Source organism: Echinops telfairi, unplaced genomic scaffold (genome assembly GCF_000313985.2).
Source record: "Echinops telfairi isolate 266 unplaced genomic scaffold, ASM31398v2 ScPeMD7_1713;HRSCAF=2227, whole genome shotgun sequence".
NCBI classification, from domain to species: domain Eukaryota; kingdom Metazoa; phylum Chordata; class Mammalia; order Afrosoricida; family Tenrecidae; genus Echinops; species Echinops telfairi.
Window position 1 is genome coordinate 11,159,526 of NW_022105611.1, and position 22,509 is coordinate 11,182,034.

Consider the following 22,509-nt stretch of genomic DNA (forward strand, 5'->3'; position numbering starts at 1 on the left):
TGTTTCCTTCTCGATGGCGCAGTCTGGAAGCAGGCTGATATGGTCTCCACCTTTCTTCAAATGTGTCTTCTGTGGCTCTCCTGCAACACAACATTCTCTGCTTCTACCAGACTGGGTCCCCCTAGTCTTCCGGAAGGTTCTTCCTCCAGCATCTGCATCTTTGCGTTTGCAGTTCTCTCTCCCACGCTCGCTATCCTGTGGCCTAAAATTCCTTCATGATCTGACCTTCCTAGCTCTAAGTCTTCCACTTGTAACTTTGGTTCCAGGGCTTCTGCAGTCTCGATGGAATACTGAATGCAATGCACTGTACTAATCACAGTTCTGAACACGGGCTTTATATTTCCTGGAGTCTCCTTTTCCATTACTTGGCAGGTGAACTCTGCTTCATCTTTACAGACTCTCTTAGAAATTCTCTTTATTGATCAAGCAGCACTTACTATAGTATTCTCTTATTTTTCTGTATGTTTCTAAAACACAGTTTCTTTTTAGTTTTTATATGAACCCTCCTCCCCCATTTTGTTTCTTCCACAAAATTTGAGGTGATTGGGAATACGATTCTTTTTTCATTTCTGGGCTCTGACATCTGACACATAGACATTGATGATAAATATCTTGTGAAAATCTACTGCCCTGACAGCTTCAACAATCGATCAAAGTTCTGCATCTCCCCAATTGATGCTTAGTTTTAACAGCTACAGGTCTTGGGAAAGTTGGTTTTATCTTATCTTCAGCTCGAGAAATTCAGTGGAAGTAATTTTCCTACAAGTAGAATGAAAACAATTTGACATTACCAACTGCTTGCCTAGGGGTTGCTTCAATCTGAGGCATCGCTGAAGAATGATGATGTGTCTGAACTATTAATTAAATGATTGGATATTCATTGGACACTTTCCATTTGCCAGGAACTTTTGTAGGTCCTGGGAATGGTAAAAAGACAGACATGGTCACCATTCTTGTATCGAGAGAAGAAAACGAATGAATGAATGAATGAACCAAATAATTTCAGAGACTGCTGAGTGCTATGAGGACAATTACAAATTCTGAACAGCGTGACCTGAATGTGGAAAGAAATTATTTAGGGGAAAATTAGGTGATGGCATTTGAAGTTAGGTCAGTTACTTAAAAGTTCAGACTTCAAGAGATGAGGGTTTGATGGCTTTGTTCTGTGAAATGGTTAGGTTTCTGGGGAGGTATAGCTCAGTGCTTGCTTCACAACGCCGAAAGAATTCATGTGGCAGAAACACTTTTGTAAATCCAAGGGACTTTTATGAGGAAAAGGAAACTTTTGGGTATTACAGTCTCAAAAATTACACACTATTTCTGGAAAGTGTGCAAGGCAGCGCGGAAGCTCACAACTGAAGACGGCCACTTCAAGAGAGCATGAAAAACCACATGAAAAGAATACAGGAACAGGTGCGAAACCATTGTGTGGAACCACGCAGGAAATCCCCAGAGGCCAAGAGGCTGTGTCCTAAGAGGGCCTGGAGGCCTTGCAAACTGAGTATGCAGGAGCCATTCCCACCCTGCCTGGCGAGCACACCTGAAAGAAAGCAGTGGCCTGCCGGGGCTGGCTTTTATCCCCTCCCAGGCACACTGTCTGGGGAGGCGTGGCTGAGGGTATTGGCCCACCTTATTGGCTGCATTTAGGCACACCTATGTGATGTTATGTTGTTGGTGCCTAGTCTGAGGGTCCATGGGTGTCTGATGGGTGCCTGACTTCCTTCTAACCCCTGTATGGTGGCTCTGCCCACTGATTTTCTCTAGGCAGGCATTTAGGGGGGGGCAACCCCTTTATCCCTATTTGATCTACCTCTCAAAATGTTAAGAACATTTTTGAAAATGCAAATATTTTGCTAGTTTATAAATTAGCATTGATATATTTACCTATAGAAAGCAATCTTATGTTTTCTATACTATTTGAAAATAAGAGGGAGAATGAAAAATTGAGAGTGATGATATGTTTGTGGAGGGCAGAACTGGTAGGAAAGTAGTTGACTATGGTTTTGGTGTGCTTACTTAGTAGACAAGCATTAAGCTAGTTGTTTTAGAGGTAGCATCGATGAACAAATATATCCTCAGCCTTTTAAAAAGGGCCTATTTAGAACTGGGAGTATAAGTTGAAGGATAGAAACTGATCCCTTTGTTATGAAGACTTTGAAAACATAGACAAACACCTTTAGAGACTACGTCACCGAGCCTGAGGTTCAGGTGCATGGTGTTTGGGGAATGACGACGTCATTTGGCTACCAGTGGTTCTCAACCTGTGGGTCCCGACCCCTTTGGGGGTGGTGGTTGTACAACCCTTGCACAGGGGTCGCCAAATTCATAACAATAGCAAAACTACAGTTATGAAGTAGCAGTGAAAATAATGCTATGGTTGGGGGTCACCACCACATGAGGAGCTGTATGAAAGGGTCGCAGCATCAGGAAGGCGGAGGACCACTGGGCTTGTCACAGTGCTTCTGTCACTGAGCCCTATTGGGCTGATTTGGTTGACAAATAGACTTTCTAGAATCAGTGTAAGTATTTTAGCTAAAAGTTGCTTTCATGTTTTAGCTCAAGGGTATCAAAATCTATTAAAACAAAAAATAATCTTCACTTTTATGGTTTATAATAATTTAAAACAAATATGCCGAATTAGAGTGGTTTTCAGGAACAATGGGATTGTTCTTGTTGAAAATGACCTAAAGCATTGGCTTGGCCAATGTATCAACCTCTTTGATGGGATCCTTGGGCAGGTGAATAGCAGTTACCTAGTCATGGCCAGATATTTTTGTCTGTCATCAGGAGATGTGGCTTTGAACTTAAACTTTTTGCTGATGTGACTTTTGCTATGTTATAACATCTCCGAGGCTCAGATTCCTCATTCCTATGAAAGGAGGATAAGAAACCATTCATCTTTCAGTCTTATAACAATTTAAGAGAAAAGATGGTAGTTGATAGTGTCAAGATTGTATTTGCCAGGGATTCTGATCTCAGGATTTGTTGTATGTGGACCAGCAAATGCATTCTTAGTGGTGGTGCTTGTAATTCTTAGTTGGCGCTTCATTCCAAATCCCAATGCATTTTCCTTGTGAGCTGAGTTGAGATGAAAAGAATGGAGCCAGGAGGAATTCCTTTGTTTCAGCTCATGCAGATCTAAGGGTGTTTCTAGAAGCAGTCAATGTGGTTCCTGGAACACTTTTCTCTCTAAATGTAAATTAATCCTCTTGGCTATCTCAATTTGGGGAAACTTTAAGAAAAACGCAACTAGGGAAATAAGGAGGAAATGAGTTTCCTTGTAATCTAGAACAAAATCAGTATAACAATAAACTACTACTGTCTTGTGTGAGACTGCAAGAATGTAATCCCATTTAATACTCAAGCACTTCTGTACGGTGGCTATGATTAGACCCATTTTATAATGGAACAGGGAGACTTGGAGAGATGAGATGACAAGGCCTGCTAGCTGTCTGTTCCTGGTCTGAGACCAGGTTTGAAATCAGTTATTGAAATCCAAGGCACGGTCAGTTTATTCACTGCCTGAGACTGGATGGAAAGGGTGTCTCTTTGTGACCAACCTCCTGTGTATTTCCATATGTTCATTCTGGGAGAAAAACACCTCTAACTATTTTTTTTTAATTGAAAGATGGTATAAAAATTGCTGACATCATCTTGTAGGGCTCTCAAGTCTATGCAGCTATATTAAGATGACAGGGAACCCTTGGATCCAATAGATGAATGCATCACCATGAGAGCATTGGAGCAGAAGGAAGAAGCTCCATGCCTCTCATCATCATAGTGATGACAGGTATTATACTTCAGGTATGATAACATGGTTGCCTCACCATGTAATGATAGTTTCTGCTGGTGTTATTAGAAGCAGAAATTTTCGTAACTAAGGTATGGCATTTGGAAGTCACTTGGAAATCAACTTATCCCTTTGGTTTTATCATTTGGGATGTGTTTTGATGGTTCCATTTCCTGTCCTGCCAATTGTTATTCATGAAACGTTCTCAGAGGATACACAGGGGGTCGTAGTAAATTGGGAAGCAAAGCCCCACTTTGCCATATATACTCGAGTATAAGTCGAGGCACCTAATTTTACCACCCAACACTGGGGGGGCTTCTTCAACAACAAAAATGTGCTGATAAACCTTGGCTTATATTCAAGTATATATGGTGCTTGATTCCCTGCTACAAACCTCTGGTAAAAGTTACATAGGTTCTGACACCCAGTGAGTGGTTGTTGCTCTGTTAACCTTTGGTGGTTTGGTTACACTGAGTTTTGGGCCAGTCATATTAGCAACTCCATCACAGGAGAAAACACTATAAGGGCTATGGTCTACAGGCATCTGGCTAGGGAGGGGCAGATGCCTCCTCTATAGTTTTCAAAAGGGAAGTTGCCAGTATACCACCTCCTCTCATGTTTTCTTCTGAGAAAATAGAGTAGCATATCTGGATCATCGAGTAAGGCCATGGGCTCCACCTCTAACATGAGCACCTGTTTCATGTGTCTAGGGCAAAGTACCTAAACTCCATTTTGATCTGTTGAACATCCAAACAAAGTTAATTAGAAACAAGAAATCTGATACCACAAGCAGAGTAGAATCCACTGTGATGCATGATTGTGGTAGATGAATAAGAAACAAACATCTGCTTTGAATCTTGGCTCTGCCTCTTAAAACCTCAATGGCCTTGACTAAGTTACTTTATGTCTTTACATTTTAAAGGGATGGGTTCAACTGTTTGCTGCCCTAGACCTGGGCACTAGTTCATGTAGTACTAAACTCTTGGACCTATTCAAAACTTCGATTTTCAGGTGAACACTCATTACATACATAGTTTCAGGTCCTTTTTGCTAGGAAAATTTTCAATTGTTCTATTTTGAAGACTGTCCCTCCCCCCACCCCTTCCCCTCACACACAAAGAAGTAAAATTGATGTTTTTCACAAACTTAACTCATAACCTCACTGATTGAGGAATGTTCCTCTCTCCCGGAGATGGGGACACTGGTGAGTTCAGGCTCATTCATGAATGAAGTTCTTCTAATAACCTGGCCATCAGCAAGTGAAATTAACCCATGCGTCAACAACACTATAAATGACTGTGGCATTGTGTTTGCTCATGGAATGTTTAAATTATGAAGTTGTAGCCCTCAAATATTAAAATATCTTGTATTATTTAAAATTAAAAGCGTAATGATGACCATCTTGGGTTTTGGAGCTAGTGAGGGCTGGTTTGAATCCTTGGTCCTGCCATTTAACAGCTGTGTAACCATGGTCAAGTTTCTTAAACACTCCTGACCTTAGAATTCTCATTTGTAAAATTATAACAGTATCTAGTGTCATATTAAGAAGTAATGAGATAGTGTATATAAGAAATGTAAAACACTTAAAGCTTCTAGAACATAAGTTGCATTTAATAAAGTTAGCAATTATTATTATCTGGAGCCCTGGTAACATAGGGCTTGGTTGCTAACTGGAAGGCTGGCAGGTAGAACCCCCAGCAATTCATAGGAGAAAGTGTGCCAGTCTCCTTCTTTAAGGACCCTGGCCTGGACAACCCTCTTGGTTATTTCTATTCTGTCCAATAGGGTTGCTCTGAGTTGGAATTGACCCCACATCAAGGAGTGTTTTTGTTTTTGTTTTCACTCCTTATGGTTGTCCTCTCACTGCACTCTTTCCATTTTCTGGCGGCCAAGAGTGGCTCGCAAGGAAAAACTGATGAGAATTGTCCAGCTCTGGCGCAGATGATAAAGGTGTCCATTTTTTGTAAGAACATACAAGCATTAATAAAGTTCACTAAAAGTTGTTTGCTTCTTATTATCACCATGGGCCAGCAAATATAATCATTGACAGTAATAATTACTTTCTCAAGGGAAACTGCTTCCATTCCCTGGTTCCCCTTGCTCCCCACTAGGGTCTAGATGCCTTCTTGGGTTCTTGTGCACAAGGTATAAGTAGGTTTTTGCCATTGATCTGGAGAAGCTACCATACGGTGATACAAATGTGTCATTTTTCATTTTCATCTCCACCTCCCTTCCCCTTTCATCCTGCCGTGCTTCATACAGCGATCTATAAACCTTCCCTAAAAAGGGGGGGGGGGGCTATTTCTTCAGTTCTTGAAAACAAAGACCCCAAAATAGCTTTTTTTGGTTTTAAATTCCTTGAGTTTTGTTAAAAAGTAAATTTCTGAATGATAGCAGGTGTCATTTTTGACTCTTGCTCACAACCTCTCCATTAGTTATACATTTGATCAAGAATAAAATGTAAACTCCTTACCATGGTTTATAATCCATGATGACCTAGCTTTATGTCATCTTTGGCACTGGTATCCTAACATTTCCTCCTTGCTCATTTTCTTCCACTCCATGTACACTTTTCTTGCTGTTCTTTGAACAAGCCACACTTGTATGTGACCCTAGGACTTGTAATTGGGTGTCCTTTTCCTTCAAATGCTTTATACCTAGATTTTTGCATGGTTATTGGTATACTTTATTCATTCTTTTAGCATATATATTTCTCAGAAGGATTTGTTAACCACCCTATCAAAAATGACAACCCCTCCTTTATAGCAAACAATGCTTTCCCTGTCCCCATCTTCATAGCCCACCCTGGAAGTCTCCTGAAGCTTTGACAAACATCTCTTTATACATGCAGATAAAGCACACTTACCAAGTCAGGACAGGATTTTGTGGATACAACCCCAGCATTCTCACCACTCATAATGATCCCAAAGCATGTGCTGCATTGTCTCTCTGGGATCTGTAGTGGGGCTGATCCCCCGTTGTCCACAGTAGGATCCCACTTCATTAACTTTTCATCTTTCCTTGTTTCACGTGCCCACTTTCTCATCTTAAATCCTGGGATTATCTATGAAATCAATTACCTGAAGCCATATCTCAGGGTCTCCTTTTAATAGAAGCTAGATACACTCACTAATCACTTTTTGTTCCCTATTTTCACTACTTTTTTACACATTTATGATGCTTCCTGAAGATGAACTCTATCTTATTTACATACTGTCATTTCTTCTGTTCCTTGCCAAGTGCCTGGCTAATGGTAGACTCTTCTCTAAATCGTTATTGAATTAATGAATACAGTTTAGGAATAGCACAACTCCCTTAGTCACTCACTTTCTTTGCATAATTTCCTTCCAATTCAGGAAAAGACCATACAGATTGGTAACATCGCCCAGTTCCAAGCTTTCCAATTTAGTGAATATCTTCATGGTCCTGTAGTTTTTTTATTTACCATTATGTTACCCAAACATTTCTTAGATATCTACAGTATGTCAAATATTGTACACTTGCTCACTTATTGATTTGGTTAGGTTCCAAAGACAAAGCAGTTACACGAAAAACAGCATTATGTGAAAATGAAGGAAGACTACCTCGGATCGCATGGTGGAGGATGAAAACAACACTCACTGAGAACCATAGGCCAGCCAAGCTGGCACATAAACGTTATCCATCACAGCAAGTGTTACTCTTGCCTTAAAGCTTGTGACTGCCAGATGTGAGTTGGTAAATAAAATAGTTGGATAGTAGATTTTTTCACTATTGTCATAAGTGTAACATGTTGGATAATGAGTTGATAAAAGGAACAAGTATATTAGGTTATTTATAATTCTTACCTATTTTAATAATAAAAATTTCTCTTTAAGTTGTACTTTATTATTCATAGTCTTAACATGTGGAAATTTTTAAAGGTTTGTCCAGGTACCAAAATTTGTATGCAGAGGAAATAGGACTTAAAGCCTGGTATTTCTGACTTGAATGGTCTCACTTTTCTTTGGTTAGTTTGTAGTCTATGTAAGGTACACTATTATAAGTTGTACTTTATTTTAGTTATTTCTAAAGTTAAAATTGCCCAAAAGGAAGAGCAATGATATATGCCATGTTCCCAAAGCTTTCTATAAAGAATATAATGCCTATAATAAAGGACAATTTTATAAACTAGTGTTTCAAAGATGCAGGTAAAACATAATGAATTTTTATGCCTGAATTAATCCACCGATAGTAAGGTGAAAGAAAGAAAAATAATTGCTAAGCTAGGAATAGTATAACAGATTCTGATGTGCTAATAGTTCTAGTTACAATCCTATATCAGGATAGTGTCAAATATATCTACTTAATACATTTGAGATAGCAGAATAATTGGGAATTACTTTTGGAATCAAAGCAAAGTGCTACAGATTTTACTTTACAGGGAAATTTGCTTCAAGCAAATAATTTAAAATCTTAGGACTGACAGGAAATTGCTTTCTCTTTTTTCTTTCTAATTAAAATTGGGTTTTATTTTAATCTAAATTTATAGAATATAAGTGATACACTGAATTCTTTACAAACCGAATAATCCTAAAAAGGAATGCAAGACCAGTTTAAAATTAATATCTTGGTTCCATAATAACCATCTGGTTTTAAGTTAGCGGAATACAAAATTGACTCTGGAAAGATGTGCAAACAAGTATTTTGATAAGCTAACAAAAGAAATTCAATGTCAATTTTATTGCATTTGTCCAAGAGATCAGTGTAGAATGCTTGAAAGGGACATTGGGCCAGGTGTCAGAGATTCATGGTTGGCTTTATCTGGCTATTAATGAGAAGTATAATTTTGCACACGTCTCTTAAAATATTTCTTAACATTGAATTCTTGCTCTAAGGTTAAGCTAGTTTCAGCATTCGGTGATTATATGACTATGCTATAGACTGTGCTTGGGGTGTTGATTTACTGGTGTCTGTAAGGGAAAGCTAGCACCTTGAAAATACTCTTAGCTGATGTGGGGACTACTGGCTATGATCCAGTAGAACAGTACAGGAAATTAGAATCAAAAGGTATCATTTTAATTTGGACTAAATTAAACTCTATGTGAAAAGAACATGGAGTCGCATATTAGAAAGATCAGGGTCAAGTTTCTGCTCTGCCACTTACTAGCTGATTGAACTTGATGAATTTTTTTATATTAAATTATTTGTAGCATGAAGATCATAATGCATCTTGTACCTTATGCTGAAGGAATATTATGTGGGTATTGTAAGATGACATTTTTTAAAGCCCTAGTGAAAGTGAAAATTACTATATTGATGTAACATATTAGTATTGATTAAAGGAAGAAAAAAGAAGGATAATAAAGACTTCTCAGATGCTTTAGAAAATTATTTAAGACCAAGAACCAATAGAAAAGGCGTGGTTTCTCTTGTAATGTAAATTGCAGGTTTCTCATAATCACTAAAAGATTAACTTGGTGTTACATGGAATTTAAAGGAAAAAATGTTTTTCAGAAGATTTGATGTAATATGCAGATATAAAAATGACATAGTCTTAAAAAATACTTTAAAAGGTTATTGAGCAACTATAATGTGTTATGTATACACTGTGCCAGACACTGAAGTTTATTTTTAAAAATAAGCCTATGAAGTTAGTTTTTTTTTGTCTTCAAAATATGGGTTAAGGATTAAAGTTTAGAACAGATGAATAACTTGACCCATCATGACAGATAAAGCACTGTTTCTGGCACACATTTTCAGAAATCAAAACCCGTGCTTTTCCTGCTACGCTAGGCTGCCACTGTGTCAAGATAAAAAAGTATTTTCATAATAACATTGAGTTCCAACCATGTGGTAGCCATTTAATTAGGCAGCTACATGAATCCTTTGAATGTCCACAAAAATTCTTTTGATGCTAGTTTAATTCCCATTTTAAAGAAGGATAGTTTTCTTTAAACCTTTTACTTTTAGAATGATGGTGACACATCAGTGAATTGGTTTAAAAATCCAATGAACAAAGCAAATTGAAAACAAGCGACAAAATGAGTTTAGAGCAATAGAAGGAAAATTAATTTCTTACCATGATATGTATGCACACTTAAATATATACATATGGCTTGTATTATATATGCAGCATTTATATGCTAATTTTGGAAGAATGATACAATTTTTATTTAGAGAGAGCTAACGGTTCAGGATTAATATATATAGAGATAAGGATTAATTCAGAGTGGCTAAAAGACAGCTGACTTTTGGATTATCAGCCTGTACAAAAACCATTGGCCATCTAGCTGTAGGATTAAAATTTAATATAGAAAAAGATAAAAGAGATATGCTCCACATGATTAGATTCAGCCGTCTATATGCTGAGCATCACACTTGGCACCTTTGTATATGTGAGCTCACGGAATCCACAAAATAGCTCTGTTATACATATTTCATTATTTTCATTTACCAATAATTAATTTCAACCTGTGACTCAGTTATAGCAATTTCAACCCCTTCCCTCGAGGGTGAAAGTAGCTGTTAGATGTCTCTCATGGGAGAAATACCTCGGACCTTGGCTTCCCATGAGAAAGAATTCACCCTGAAGCCTGGAGTGTGATGCAAGTGAGTTTGATGAAAGATAGAAGTTTTAGGTTTACACAGGCATTCTTCCCGCCCCCCCCCTCCCCCCTCCGCCAGCCTTGGCAAGAGACGAAAAAGTCACACAGTGGGCTCGGATCCTGCCTTCAGTTCCTCTGCTAGGAGGGATGGTTTATGATACTGGTCGGCCCCATTGGCTGAATTAGATTCACCTGGCCCAGATGGGCCAAGCCAGGTGTAACACCCACCTAGGTGTACCACCCCTTCCTGGCCGGAAGTTTGAACCTCTGAGCAGGCTCAATGGACACCCCAGTCCTTGGTCTAGCTGCCTAACATTTCACCCCTGAAGAGGTATTGACCCAAATCTTTGGGGTACTGGGCAATGACATTGCTAGCTACTTCCTGCTGGCAAAAGGGACGCAGTGGGGCTTTGGGTTCATACCCTTCCTGTACTGTTGGAAGGGGTTGTCCGCTCAGGACCCAGGAAGGATAAGGTGGAGGTGGTCCAGGAGCTGGTGGCCCTGAAGTTGGCACACTTGGTTCAGAGACCTCGGTAGCCTGAGAACTTCTGAAAACAGAACCAAACAGGTGAACAGTTTAGGTAAGACAGGGGTAAGGCTGTGAGGTGGCACTGCCCTTGGAGGTGGGTTAGTGTCACAGGAACTGAAAAAAAATGGTTAGGATTGACAGGAATGGGGTGTTTTGCACTGTAGACACAGGAATGGGGTAAACGCGTTCACTGGCTTAAAGGCTGTGAGGGTCTGTCCTGGGGCAGTGAGGAAACCCCACCCTCAGACCGTCCGGTGGCTCACAGGAGTATTTGTCTGCAGTTACGGTTTCCAGGGCTTCACCCGTGAATGGTGGGTCCAAGCACGCTACCCTGGAACTTTGATGGCAGTGGGGGGAGAGAGAATTACTTTCAGACTGGCTGAAGCCAGGAATTGGGGGGCCCATCTTTCCAAGTTTTTATAAGAACTAGGTCTCCTGGCTGGCACAAGGGTGGTAACTTTTCCTCCCCTTGGGTCTGGGTGAGCCCAAACTGATGGAATGCCTCCTGACATTGGGCTATTGGGTGGCATATTGCTGTATTAAGGCTACCTCAGAGTCTATAGCTGGCTCTGTTATAAGAAAAGGCCTCCCGTATAAAACTTCATAGGGGCTCAAACACGTAGGTTGCCATGGGGCAATCCTAAAACCTAACTGAACTATGGGTAGTCCATCTTTCCAGCTCATCTGAGTTTCTTGTGTCAGCTTTCTGAGGGTTAACTTCAGGTGTTGATTAATTCTCTCTACCTACCTTGAGGACTAAGGCCTCTTGGCACAGTGGAACCGATCGGTTATTCCTAAGTGTTGGGAGACTGCCTGACTGATTTGGGACATAAAAGTTATCACTCTGCAGTGATTTCGGAAGCCCAAATCGAGGAATTACTTCCTGAAGTAATTTATTTTAGCCACTTAATGAGCCTTCTCAGTGTGGGTGGGATATGCTTCAATCCACCCAGTAAAGGTGTCTATAAACACCAGAAGATACTTAAATCTCTGGACAGCGGGGACCTGGGTAAAATCTATCTGCCAGTCTTCCCAGGGTAGGATCCCGTGCGCTGGACAGGTTGAGCAAGTTGGCTTCTGAGCACTCCTTGGGGGCTGTTGGTCTGACAGGTGGGACAATGGGAAGTTATTGACCTGATGGTTGAGGTTAAGTTGGTCCCACAAAACTGTTGAGTGAGCAGGGTCAAAGGTTTATGGCCTCGTGGAAGGCTTTCACAACTTTCCACTGTAACTTTTGTGGCAAGAGGAGCTTGCTGTCTTTCTCCCACCACACATCAGGTCAAAGGCAGAATTCCTGCGTCTGCTTGTTCCACTTCTGGTGAGTAATCTAGAAGAGGGAGCTGGTTTGGGAGAATTAGGGCATTTACAGAGGCTGAGGGGCTGGTGCCCAGGGCTGCCTTTCTGGTGGCCCTGTCAGCAGCTTGGTTGCCCACAGTGACTTCTGGTGCCCTCGACAGAGCACTACTGACACTTCAGCTGGTTTTTCGACAGCTTCCAAGAGTGCCTTGATTTGGCTCCCATACTTCATGGGGCTTCCCTGAGTGGTAAGATATCCTTGTTCCTGCCAGATAGAAGAGTGGACGTGGAGAACCTGAAACCCATATTCGGAGTCTGTAAATAATGTTAGTTTCTTCCCCTCGGTTGGTTCAAGGCCCCGAGTTAAGGCTATGAGTTCAGCCACTGGGCTGAAGTTCCTGGGGGCAGGGGATTAGCTTCAATGACTTGGTCGAGGGAGACAATGGCATAGCCTGCCTTGCGCACTCCCTCAATCACAAAGCTGCCTCCATCCGAGAACCACACAGAATCTGCTAACACCAGTGGTTCGTCTTTGAAGTCTAGTCGAGGCAAGTTATAAGTAGAAAACAGCTCAAAGCAGGAATGAAGGGGTTTAGTGTCCTCCCCAGGGTCAGAGCAATGTAGCTGGATTGAGTGTGCTACAAGTCTGGCAAGTGACATCAGGGTTCTCTAGAAGAAGAACCCGATACTTCAATAGACGGCTAACAGAAATCCAGTTATTGCCACTAGCTTGTAGCACTTCAGACATCCAATGATGAGTCAGGAACTCTAAAGTTCCTCCTATAGTGATCTTTACTGCCTCTTGGACCAAGAGGATGGCAGCTATAACTCATAGACAAGGTGGCCAGCCTGCAGAGGTAAGATCTAACCTCTTCGATAGATAGGCCACTGGCTGAAGCTGAGGTCCTAGATTCAGGACCAGCACCCCCAGAACACCCCCTTTTTCCTCATGAGCATACAGGAAAACTTCTTTGCAGGGTCTGGGAGACCCGGCGCTGGAGCTTGGAGCAGAAGAATCTTAAGCTGGTTTACTGCTTCCCTTTGCTCTGTGTCCCATAGTAGGGGTTCTAGATCTCTCCTCCCTTTCAGGCTCTCATATAGGGGGTTTGCTAGGAGTCTGTAGTTAGGAATCCAGATTCTACAAAACCCTGTGAGGCCTAGAAATGCTCACAGCTATTTCCACGTTTCCGGCTCAGGCAGCTCCACAATTGCCTTTACTTGTTCTGAGGAGAGCCCTTTGTTTCCTTTAGAGAAAACTAGTCCCAGGTACGTTACCTCCTGTTGCACTAGCTGGGCCTTGGCCCTGGAGGCTCTGCAACCTCTTTCTGCCAAGAAGTTTAGAACTTGTACTGTGTGGATAATGGACTGTTCCCGAGTGGCCAAGCAGATGAGGAGGTCATCTACTACTGTAGGACGGTGCCTCCCTCTAGAGTAAAGCCAGCTAGGTCCTGGCTTAGAGCTTGTCCAAACAAATGAGGGACATCTTGGAAGCTGATGGGTAACACAGTCCAGCAACGTTGATGTGACTGCCCTTGCGCCAACTTTCGTTCGAAGGCAAAAAGGAACTGGCACTGTTTGTCCAACAGAATGCACAAAAAGGCATCCTTCAAGTCCAGGATGCTGTACCACTGTGTGGAGCTAGGAATTTCCCCTAAGAGGGTACAGGGGTTTGGCATGACTGGGTGCAGTGGGATCACTGCTTCATTTATTATCCTGAGGTCTTGGACCAGCCAGTAAGCCCTGTCTTTCTTTTTAACCAGTAATATTTGGGTGTTACAGAGGGAGTTAACAGGGACCAAAAGTCCATGTTGGAGGAACTTATTAGTAAGGGGTTGTAATCCTTTGATGGCTTCAGGTTTCAAAGGATACTGTCACTGATGGGGAAACTGAGTAGGGTCTTTTAGGAAAATCTTGACAGAGGTAGCGTACTTAGCTCTGCTGGGGACTCCTGTGTCCCAAACTTCAGGGGTTATGGCTCATTCCCAAGGTCCGTGGGGGGAGAGGGGGGGAATCTGTGGCTCCTCCACTGTGAGGAACATTTGGAGAGCTGTAGAGGGGTGAGGATGAGGCCTGATGACTATATAGGTGTGTGGCTTGGGCAATATATCTTAGCCTAGGAGAGGAGCTGGATATTCAGGGACTACTAGGAAGTTATGAGAGAAATAGAAATTATCCCATTGGCACCTGAGGGGTTCTGTGAAATGTATAATTACAGGTTTTCTTGACACTCCCAGGATGGAGCAGGTGTGGGATGCCAAGAGTCCTGGGAATTAGATAAGGACAGAGTAGGTTTCCCAGTATCTAAGAGAAAATTTACTGACATACCTGCCCTGCGGATGCTCACCCTAGGCTCCAGACCAGTAACAGTTATCTCCCACTGCTGGGCCTTCCGGGCCGGGTGCCTTCATTCTCTGTTAGCAGCTGCATATTAGCCTGTGGGTGCCCCTCCTCCAGGTTTTTGGCCTTAGGACAGAGTACAGCCCAATGGTCTGCCTGCTTACAATGGTAACATGGTGCTCAAAGAGGCTTGTTCCAGTTATGGCAGTTCCTAGGCCAATGACCTGGCTACCGGCAAGCGTGGCACTTGGTACCTGGTTCAGGGGTCTGAGAAACCTGGGAGGCATTTGGTGGGCATCGGTTAGTAAGTGCAGCCAATACCTGGGCATGCCTGATATCTTTCTTTCTCTCCTTCTCCTTGGTCTGAACCTCCCCTTCCGCTCCCTGTTGTAAAAGGTCAGATCAGCACAAGTAACCCTCTCCTCTAGGATAACTCCATCCAGCTTCTGCACTAGTTTTTGGAGCTTCTTGCGAACGTCCGGTGCAGTCTGTGTGAGAAGCCTGTCCCTGAGTAAGACTTGCTCCTCTTAGGATTCTATGTCTATAGCAGTATGATTCTTCAGGGCTTCCTTTAGCTGCTCTGAAAAGCCTCCAGGAGGTTCCGCAGTTCCCTGGTGAATAGCGATCACTTTGCCATAATTAATGGCCTTTTGCCTACCTGACTTTAGTCCACTTGTGCGGCACACCAGGAAATGTTCCCGTGCCCACTTGTCCTCTGGATCACTATGCTTCCAAGCAGGGTCGGTTAAAGGCACAGCTGTTTCCATTACTGGGTACTTTTCATCCATCACATTAACTCCTCTGCCAACTTCCTAGCACCTTTGAGCACTTGTTCTTTCTCAACGTCTGTCATAGTCTGTCCCAGTATGACCATTCCATCCTTCCAGGTTAAATCATAGGCTAGGGTGGGGTGCTGGAAGTGTACTGTTCCTATGTTCCTATGTACTGTTCAGGTGTGTTAGTGTAACTGCCCAAGTCAGTTTTAATTTGCTTGAGTTCAATTAGAGTGACAGGCTCCTAGCTGCTTGGGGACCAGCTTCCTCTACTATGGATAGAACGTTGGCAGATTCAGGGCTGGGGGAATAGTTGCCCCTAACTTCAGGGTCCCTTAGGGGGTCCTGGGTGCACCAGGAACAAAGGTCTTTACTGCTCCTCAAAAGGAAAAATGCTCGAACATACGGCATCTCCGCCCACTTCCCCATCCTTCCACAGAAATGTTCTAGCTCAATGAGTTTGCCATTCTTTGGCCCTGATTCTCCTTTTTCTAAAAGATATTGTGGCCAACTAGAGTTGCAAAATGAAATCAGCTTCTGTTTGTCCAGCCTCTCCAGATCAAATCTATCCCAATTAGACAGGACACTTCTGAGGGGACAATTCCTGGGTATGGAGCTGATAAGTCCCATCTAGAAAACACAAAATAAGGAGTTTATTGAAAGCTTGATGCCTCAAGGTCAATAACTGTAGCTTCAGCAGCACGCACCTCTAGGGTGATGTGAATTTGAGGCCTCAAGAAGGTGCCCATACCCAAGTGAGGGGTCAGGGACCAGTCTCTGCAGTTGGCCTAGGTCTGGACCATTCTCCAGACCACAAGCTAGGAGGGCCACTGTTTGGGGTGGCCTCATGACCTTCAAAGACGCTTGCCAGCAGGAGCAGGCTCATGAATCTCTGAAGGGGAGGGATGTTTGTCCAGCAGCGAGGGAAACATTTAGGGAAATTGGAATTTCTGGATGGAACATTGTGGCAGCAGAGCTGTATTAAGAGATGTCCCCAAACGTGCTGAAGGTAATATTGCCTAAAGGCGAAAGTCCACAGTTACTTGGGCTAGGCTTCCGAATGCCTTTGGGCTAAGCCTGGGCAACAGAAAACCAGCCGGTAGGAAAAGGACAAACCCATGATGGTAGATGCTAAAGCAGTACTTTTGTGAAACCAGGAGAAAGCTAAAGGGAATGGACAGGGGAAGGGAAGCATCTGGCTCCCAGGACTAGATGGGGCTGACTCCCGGGGCCCAAGCAACCAGCTACCTGGCACCAACCCACACGTGTCCGGAGCAGTGGGTGCCATTATGGCCAGGGTCACATGCTCCATTGCCCCGCAGCTAAAATAGAGGACAATGGGTGGCGTCATTTTGCCAGGGCATGGAGGGTCACATGGTTGGGAAACTGGCGACTGCAGCTAGCAATGGTTTATGCAGGTGTGCCCAGCCATCTAGCTGGATGGAACACAAATCATACCACCGAAACTCAAAAAGGCTTTGGGGATCAAAATTCTCCAACCCTGCAGGCAACAGTGTCCCACTCCCCACCCAGAAATCAAGACTGGGGAAGGCATGCAACTCCCCAGAAAGGCAGACACAGAGAGGAAGATGTAACGTCCCATATACCAATAAGAATAGACGAAAAGACAGACACACGAGGATAGGGCTACCGCAATACATTACATGTGGCCCTGAGAGCCGGTTCCAGGACCATCCACTGCGGTGATTTGGCGGGAGGAGTTCAGCCCGGCTTCCTTTTCAGCTGCACTGCCATCTCCCAAAGGTGGTGAGGTTAAAACAAATGCCCAGAAGGTTCTCGAAAACCCATGAGACCAGGATGTGAGGGCCTGCTCCAGGAAACTATCTGGTGCTGGCTTACCTTTATGTCCGAGTCACGGAACCAGTATGTTAGATGTCTATTGTGGGAGAAATACCTCAGACCATGGCTTTGCATGAGAAAGAATTCACTCTGAAGCCTGGATTGTGTTCCAAGTGAGTTTGATGAAAGATAGAAGTTTCAGATTTACAAAGGCACCCTCAGGGAATGTCATCCTCATACAGCCTGCCAAAAAACAGCTCGAGTGGCAAAAAAGTCATGTGGTGGGCTCCGGATCCTGCCTTTTCAGTTCCTCTGCTGGGAGGCATGGTTGACGATACTGGTCAATCCCATTGGCTGAATTAAAATCATCTGGCCGAGATGGGCCAATCCATGTGTAATGCCCACCTAGGTGTACCACCCCTTCCTAGCCAGTAGTTCAAACATCTGGGCATGCTCAATGGACACCTCAGTCCCTGGTCTAGCTGCCTAACATAGCCTATTGTCGTTTCCATTTCTCTTTTTTTAAGAAAGGGAAATGGATGGTATGCTCTTGAACTTAAAGCCCTTAAGGAGTTTTGTACCTTGCAATAATTTCTATATTTATCCCAATTGCTACTGTCATTCTGAATAACTTCATATTCAAGATGGTGATAGTCAACTTGTGTGTTAACAATTGTATATAATGATAGGGGTCCCTTCATTGTTCAAAAGAATTAGCACTCACATAAACAACCTTTGAAAAGAGAAGATTATAAAGCTACAATGAAGACATTTCTGATCAGGGCTGGAGTCTTGGAAATAGCAATCTCTTTAAGCAATTACATCATGTAAATGGTGTCTTAGTTGTGATGCTAATCATGCAAATACCGTAGGTATATTTGTTTGTGAGATTCCTCTTACAATGTGAGCTTTTCAAAGGCAAAGTCATGAGATCTTGTGTTCCTCTTAAGAAGCACCTACATGATGCTCAGCAACAATCCTTGCAGTTGAACACTACAGCTTCATGAGGTTTCTGACATCTCTGTGTCCATCCTAAAGCTTTATCTCCATAATTTTGGGGGCAAATATCAGCTTGCTATTGTAAAAGACAAAGGCCTTGTCATCACGTAACTTTTTAAAACATTGCCATTCAATTTCTGCTCAGTGCTTCCTGTCTTCTGCTTATACCTCCTCATCCTTACCATGATCTTTACTCTGTGATTTTGTAACTCATTTCATCTCTTGATCTTGAAGGAAATTTAGATTTTCTGTATGTAGATTGTGTTCTTTCACAACCCCCTCAAACAGAGACTGTTCTCTCGCGTGATGATGTGACTGCAAAGTCCTGGAAGTTCTGCCAATGCTGTTCTCTTTCCCCAGTGTCACATACAATTTATTATTTTTCATTCCCATCTTGTATTAAAACATGTCTACATAAGAAGTTTATGGTATTTCTTTATAGCTCAGCATGACCTATTCTGAGCTTGTGGTTTTTCCCCTTATATGAATCAAAGATCTTTTTTCCTGATAATTATTCTTGACTCTCAACTCCTGCTGTCTTAGATAATTTCTGTTTTCTAAGTGTTAGATGTTAGGAATGGTTTTGTTAGGTTTCTCAGGTGGGAAATACCTCAGTTCTTGGCTTTGCATGAGAATTCATGAAGAAGCCTGGTTTGTGAATCAAGTGGGGTTTTATAAAGGATGGAAGTTTCAGGTTTTAGTCACTGAACATGGGCAACCTCGCGGGATTGCATACTCACATGTGGTAGTGGGGGGCCAGAGAGACCATGACACAGCCGAGCAGAAGGCAGAGAAAAAACAGAAGGACCAGACAGTTTCGCGATATTTGGGGCCTTCAGCTGGGAGGCGTAGGTGAAGGTATTGCTTGACTCCCATTGGCTGAATTAAGCCCACCTGGCCTAGTTTGGGCCCACCCATGTATACCGCCCACCTGGCTCTGGCTTGAATTGGTGCATGCCTAGTAGTCTGCATGGCTGACTGAGCTTTGCCTTTTTTTCTTCCATCCTCTTGTAGGGGGAGCCTCCAGGCCTGGATAGGGACACCCCCATCCCTGTTTCCAGCTAGCTAGCAGTTTTCCCTGGTTCTTGCTTCTCAATACTGAAAGAATTCATGCAGCAGAAGCACATTTGTAATTCAAGTAACTTTTATGTGGTAAAGGGAAGTTTTGGGTAGTACAGTCTCAGATAGTACACACTATTTCTGGAAAGCGTGCAAAGCCAGGTGGGGAACTGTGCAAGAGTTTGTGACTAAAGATGGCCACTTCAGGGGAGCTTGAAAAACCACGTGGAAGGCGTACTGGAACAAGAGAGTGGCTGCCCTTAGCCTCTGCTTTTAATCCCCTCCTACTCCCACTTGATGGGGTCTGGTTGAGGCTATTGGCTGTTCTCAGTGGCTGAGTTCAGGTACATGTGTGATATAATGTTGCTGTGCTTAGTGTGCTTGCCCAGGTTGACCTTCATCTGGACCTAGGTGACCCTGGTTTGTGGATGGCCAGCTTTAGATTATCCTCACAGGTGTCTAATATGTGCCTAATTTCTTTCCAACCCCATTATTCTAGCATGGCAGCTAATTTTTGTTTAGGTAGGCATTTGGTGGAGACAATCCACTCTATCCCTAAGCTTCCTACCTGTCATAACGAACAATCAATCTTAACCTCAAATCTTCCTGACTTGGTGGATTTTCATTATCACCTTTGTTCAACCAATCTCCAAAAATCATATGATCACAATAATCATATGTTTCAGTCTTTGAAATGTTCAACTAGTAATCATAGCTGATCCCTCCAGCTACATATTCCCTCTGTGAGTTGTATAATTTTTTTTCTTTCTCCTTTTAGATCAGTATTTTCCCCCTTCAGACTTCAATTCATTCTTGGTCTTTGCTGTTATCCCTTTTAAATATGATGGATCCCCCCAGTTTTACCTTACAAATCTGACTAGACCGGGGCATGTACACTGGTACAGATAAGAGCTCTCGATACACAGAATCAAGGACAGATAAACTCCTCAGGAACAATAATGGGAGTAGTGCTACCATGAGGGTAGTAGGAAGGTGAGGGGACAAGGGGGAGAAAGGGGGAACCAATTCCAATGATGTACAACGCCCCTACCCCCCACCAGGGAGATAAACAACAGAAACGTGACTAAAGGGAGATAGCAGATGGTGTCAAATAGGGAAATAAAAATAATTAATAAATTATCAAGGGTTCATGAGGGTGGGATGGTGGGTGATGGAGGGGGAAAAAGAAGTGCTGATACCAAGGGCCTAACTAGAAGGAAAATGTTTTGGAAATTATGATGGTAACATATGTACAAATGTGCTTGATACAATTGATATATGGATTCTTATAAGAGCCCCCAATAAAAGGATTTATTAAAACAATAAAGTGGATGCACAAGCAAATGTTGTGAAGAAAGCTGATGGTGCCCGGCTATCAAAAGATATAGTGTCTGGGGTCTTAAAGACTTGAAGATAAACAAGTGGCCATCTATCTGGGAAACAACAAAGCCCACATGGAAGAAGCACACCAGCCTGTGTGATCATGAGGTGTCAATAGGACCAGGTATCAGGCATCAAAGACCCAGAACAAAACAATCATATTGTGAATGAGTGGGAGTGCAGAGTGGAGACCCAAAGCTCATCTGTAGGCAATTGGACATCCCCTTACAGAAGGGTCTCAGGGAGGGGACCAGCCAGTCAGGGTGCAGTATAGCAATGATGAAACATACAACTTTCCTCTAGTTCCTTAATGTTTCCTCCCCCCACTCTCATGACCCCAATTCTACCTTACAAACCTGGCTAGACCAGAGTATGTACACAGGTACAGATAAAGAGCTGGAAACACAGGGAATCCAGAACAGATAAACCCCTTAGGACCAATATTGAGAGTAGCCATACCAGGAGGGGAAGGGGAAGGTGGGAGAGATAGGGGGAACTGATGATCTACATATAACCCCCTCCTGGGTGGGAGGTGGATAGACAGAAAAGTGAGTGAAGGGAGATATTGGTCAGTATAAGACATGAAAAAATAATAATTTATAAATTATCAAGGGTTCATGAGGGAGGGTGGGAGAGGGAGGGTAAGAAATGAGAAGCTGATACCAAGGGCTCAAGTAGAAAGAAAATGTTTTGAAAATGATGGCAACAAATGTACATATGTGCTTGACACCATGGATGGATGTATGGATTGTGATAAGAGTTTTACAAGCTCCCAATGAAACAATTTAAAAAAAAGATGGATTCATTGTTATTTATGTCATTTACTGAACACTTAAAATGTTAGGTTTCTGGGATGGTTTTCCTGGGTTTTTGCTTCTCAACGCTGAAAGAATTCACGTGGCAGAAGCACTTTTGTAAGTCCAAGTAACTTTTATGAGGGAAAGGGAAGTTTCAGGTAGTACGGTCTCACATAGTACACCTGGTCTCTGGAAAACGTGCAGGGCTGCGCAGGAGACTGTGCAAGAGTTCCTGAAAATGGCCACTTCAGGGGAGCACAAAAAACCAAAAACACGTGGAAAAAGGAGTGCAGAAACCGAAAAGGGGAGAAGAGCGAGTGAGAGGCCTGAGAGGGTGTGCAATGTGGACACTGCACACACGAGGGAGATCCCCGGCCTCCTACTTGAAAAGATAGAGCCTGCCCTCAGCCTCTGCGATGTACCCCCTCCTACCCCCAGGTGAGGGGTGGGGGTGTGGTTGAGGGTATTGGTTGATCTTAGTGGCTGGGTTTAGGAACATGTGTGACATAATGTTGCCGGTGTCTAGTGGGCATGCCTGGTTGACCTTCACATGCTGCTCGGTGACCTTGGTCTGCATATGCCCAGCTTTGGCTTTTTCCATAGGTGTCTAATGTGTGCCTGCTTTCTTTCCAACTCCTGTATCATGGCATGGCCAGCTAATTTTCATTTAGTGTCGGCATGCGGTGGAGACAACTCCCTTGCTCTCTAATCTTCCTGTCAGAAGCTCACATCCCAAACTTCCTTGAGGTTTCTAGTTGCAAAGCGTGGTCCTCTAGTGTTTACTATTTTGATGTCACCCAAGCTAGAAATGTTGGTGAGATCATTCATAACTCTTTCTTTTCATTTATATTCAATAAATATTTAGGACATGCATTTAATTCTTCTAATCATATTCTCCCCGTTGCCTCATGTTTAATAGTGTAGACTCTGACCATTTTTTGCCTACCTATTAAATTGTGTGTTACATTTGCTTCTGCTTCAAGTTCTTGTCTTTCTTGAACTCTCTGTGTGGCATCTGAAGCCAATGACTACTCCCCTCCTTTTGCAACACTTTCTTCCTTTGATTTTTAAACAATCATTCTCACTTGGTTTCCTTTTAGCTATACGACCTTTCCTCTTTATCCTTCTTCTTAGACTCTTCCTCTTTCTGACCTGAAGCAACATCTTTTTCTTTTTTTTTTTT